This window comes from Chinchilla lanigera, unplaced genomic scaffold (assembly GCF_000276665.1).
Source record: "Chinchilla lanigera isolate Chin_1 unplaced genomic scaffold, ChiLan1.0 scaffold00013, whole genome shotgun sequence".
Taxonomy (NCBI): Eukaryota; Metazoa; Chordata; class Mammalia; order Rodentia; family Chinchillidae; genus Chinchilla; species Chinchilla lanigera.
In genome coordinates, this window is record NW_004955414.1 from 28,861,138 (window position 1) to 28,865,740 (window position 4,603).

Below are 4,603 nucleotides of genomic sequence, written 5' to 3' on the forward strand. Positions count from 1 at the left end.
AAAAAAAAAGAGGCTATGACATCCCACGGTGTAAAAAATTATACATCAGAGCTGAAGCACCGACCCCAAAACACTAGATACTACCTCAAATTGTGTTATGCTGATCACTCCTTCTGCATATCCTTCTCTCTGCATACTGCAGAGGTGATTTCAGGCCTCCTACCTAGCCCAGCTCACAGCACTCATCTACCTCCTGCCATTCTCAAAGTCACTCATCCTAGAGCCACTCCCTTCTTCATCAATTAATAAAACCCTGGTTCAGCCCTGGGTCAAAGCCTTTGTTCCAGTTAACCATCACCCTAGGTGGATTTAGGACCCTCTTGTCTCCCCACAACTACAAATATGCCTCAATGTCTTTACTGTCACCGTGGGTTGCACTGGGAGTGCAACTCGCTAGAATTCCAATAACTTTTCCATGCGATTACAAATATAAACTTCTTGGACTGAGATGAGGACCGGGAGGGGTTGTCTATAACTGTTCAGTTTGGGTGGACTCTAGTTCATGTTTGCTAAGAAATTAAATCTGGAAAATGTGACACTTGTAAATTAGCTTCACAAGTTGCTTAGCAGTGTAATATGTGTTTAGGAAAGTGAGCTCAGGAATTTTGCAGACTCCACTCCAGTAATAGATATTTACCAAGTACAATCTTGGTTAAAGGACTCAATTTCTCTCAAAGTTCCACATGCTACTCCCAGTGTGACCCACACATACTGTGTCAGATGCTGTAAGAATCCAAAAGAAGCAGCTATTTTCTCAGTGCTAAGAGGGCATGTTCTTTTCCATGGCCTAACATTCTGAAACTGGGGTGCTTCTTAAAGCCAGTGCCAAAATAAACATGCTAAGATAACAAGAAAATTCAGTGTAGGATGGGGAGTTTTTACAAAAATTGGACTAGAGCAGTTAGACAGTCAACAGAACCTGACCTGTATCTCATACAACACACAAAAACTGAGATGTATCACGGACTTAAAAAAAAAGCCAAAACTATATCATGGAAAAGTATATTTGCATCCTTAGAATAGGTAAATGTTTCTGTTTTTGCTTTTTTGAGACAGGGTCTTGTTAGGTAGTTAAGATTGGCTTTGAATTCACTATGTAGCCCATGTTACATCTTGAACTTGTGGTGATCCTCCTGCCTCAGCTTCCCAAGTACTCGGATTATAAGCATGCACCAGCACAACTGACTAGTTAAATGTCTCTTAAGGAACAGATAAAAAATGTGGAACAAAGTCACAGCCTTTAGAATGCCTACTCTTAATGAAAAAAATTACCCTCCAGTAAATAACAAGTATAATATTTGGAGAAATTGGAAACCTGTGCCCTGTTGGTGATATTATAAAGTGGTGCAACCACTACAGAAAACAGTATGGAATTTCCTCCAAAAAAAAAAAAAAATCAGAAATAGACTACCCTATAAACTAGCAATTCCACTTGGAGATGTATATCCAAAAGAATTAAAAGCAAGGTCTCAATGAGGTTATTTGTATATCCAATTTCATAGCAGTGCTATTTTCAATAGGTAAGAACTGAAAGTAGCCCAAATATCCATAACAGATGAATAGATAAATAAAATTAGGTTTATACATATACTCGAGAAGGAAGGCAAACCTATCACATGCTACAATGTGGATGATTCTTGAGTGCATTATGCTAAATGAAATTAACCAGTTAAAAAAGACAAATCACATATGATTCTACATATATAAGGTATCTAGAGTGGTCAAATTCCCAGAAACAGAGAGAATAGCAGCTACCAGGGCTTAAGAGAGGGGTAAAGGGAAGTTATTAATGGGTATAATTTCAGGCTTCAAAGAGAAAAATCAAAATATGGCTTACAATAACATGAATATACTTAGCAGTGTAGAATCATGCACTTAAAAATCGTTACAAGGCTAGAGGTATGTCAGTGGTAGACCATATGCTTAGTATATACAAGGCCCTGGGTTCAATGCCTTGTAATCTTTTTATCTAAAAGACCCACTAAAATAAAAGAACAAATAATTAGAGTTCATGAAAATTAAAAGTATCTCTCAAGGCACAGAAAAGGAAACGAACAGACAAATCAGAATGGGAGAGCATATTTTCAACACATCTTGCTACAGGGGATGCTGTGGCACTTCCTCCAACTTCCCTTCCATGACGGCTAGTAGTCACAGCTGCTAGAAGCTCTATAGTTGAGTCTGCCTCTGTACATCGTGCTTCGGTAGAGGGAGCTGCCGGGACATGAATGACTCCGACGCAAAGGGGTTTGGAAATATAAAATTGGAAGTCACTGTCAGCAACAGAACCTGTAGTTGGGTGTGAAAGGTAAAAAATGTTGGGGTTTACAGTAGAGTTTTGAAGAAATCCAATATTTAATGTTTGAGTAGAGAAAGGAGAAGAGGGGAAGGCAAGCAGGAAGTGGAGAGGAAAGAGAAAGGTGTCCAGAAAGATGGAAGGGAAGCTAGGACTCTGTGGACGCATGGAAGTCAAGTGAAGAGGATAAACCAGAAAGGAAGTCGTTTATCAAACACTGCTGAGACGTGATGCAAGAGAAAGGTGGGGTGATAAGCATCAAATTTAGCAATAACGGGATCACTGAGCTAAGAGCAATTTGGTTACCTAATAGGGGCAGAAGCCACATGATAAAGTGGCAAATAAGATAATTGACACAGTAAGTGAAACAACTGAAATGTTTTGAATGTGAGGTATTAGGATTACACACCTGAATAGCCACTTGAATAATATGCTCAGTTAGTTTAAAGGCCTCAAAACATTGTACCTTGAGAGGTTGTACTTTTATATGTCCATCCATTTCCTCGTGTTCTATATCCTTTAACTGCCCCCAAACGTAACCACTATCTATTAGCTTGTATTTCTCTAACCAGATATGAGCAAATATTAATGTAAATTCATTTCTCTCTCCTCTTTTTTACACAAAAATAGCATAGTGGCTTTACTTTTCCTCCTTAACCACAGCTTCAGTATGTCTTTCCAGATCAGTCCGTCCAGAGGAACACTTAGGTTGTTTCCATTGTTTTTTCTACACTAAATAATGCTGCATTGAATAATCTTGTACAGATGAGAATTCATGCATGTGGGAGTGCATTTTTAGGCTAATGTCCCAGCAGGGGGATTTCTAGCTCAAAGGATAATGCACTTTTAATTTTGATAGATATTGCCAAATCGCCTTCCATGGGATTTGCAACATTTTGTTCTCTGAGACCTATGAGACATTACTTATTTCCCTTTAGCTTGCAGAAGTACAAAGTGCTACTACACCTTCAGATTCTTTTGTAATCTGATGAATAAATGTTAGTATTTTAATGTGCCTTTATTTTTGCATTTGTCCTATTGTGAAATTGGTGTCATGAGTTTAAAGGCAGTTTTTATTTCTTTTATAGTGAATCCTACCTCCTAGAGTTTTACTGTTTATGTCAGTCCATTTTCACTTTGGTCTGTTGGCCTTTTGAATTTATTCTAGATTGTTTCCCCAGGCTCCTCTGAATTCCCAAGCTTCTAGGGGTACCATTTGTAAATATGCTCACTTTATTTGGTCACAACTTCTTCCTGCAGTTTTTCTCCTCCTACAAAGAAATAACCTCTGGATTAACCAAGAGAGAGTAACAGTGACACTTAAACTAAGACTAATGAAAAAGGTATTGACAAAAAATAGAAATGCTGCATAACTGGTACTTCTGGGGTAATAGAAAAGGCTGCAGTTCCAGGGAGGCAACCTAAGTGAATCTTCATGTTAGTGATTTAAGATAGAATCAGCCTTTTGACCCATGTCCTCTTTTCTTTTTCTTTTTCTTTTTCTTTTTCACTAGTGCATGTTTGTAGTACATAGTGCAACTAACAACATTCTTTTTGGGGAGTTGGTACATGTACATAATGCATCCTTTTTTTGATACCGGGAATTGAACTCAGGATCTTGTGCTTGCCAGGCAGGTGCTTGTGCTGCTGAGCTATATCCCTGGCCCTTTTTTTCTTTTTTTAGACAAGGTCTCTCTGTGTAGTTCAGACTGGCCTTGAGTTCACTTTGTAGCCCAGACTGGTCTTGAACTCCCAACAATCCTCCTGCCCCAGCCTCCCAAGTGCTGGGATTACAAGTGTGTGCCACCACACCCTGCTGTAACACATTTTAAATCTTTTTTCTATCCCTTTGCTCTCCCCTCCCTTCACCCTCCCTCTGTCTTTTGGTCCTCTTCTTTTTACAAAAAGATTTCTCTATTTCCTATTATCTATCTTTAATTTTGCTCTTTATTTATATTTTGAATTTCTTATAGAAGAGAAACCAGGTAACATCTGAACTTGTGTGCTTGATTTATTTCACTGAACATTATAATCTCGAGGCACACCTATTTTTCTACAAATCACTCAAGTTTATCCTTCTTTATGGCAGAGTAGCACTCCATTGTGTATAAACACCACATTTTCTATATCCATTCACCTGTTGATAGAACGATAGGCCACTTCCAAGATTTGGGTATTATAAAGAGCGCTGTTATAAATATCAGAATGCATGTCTCATTGTGATATGGTATCTTTACATGTCCTATTAGTAGACTTCTAGCACATCAAAGACTTACATCATATCCCACAGGACATGTGTGAAAGTTA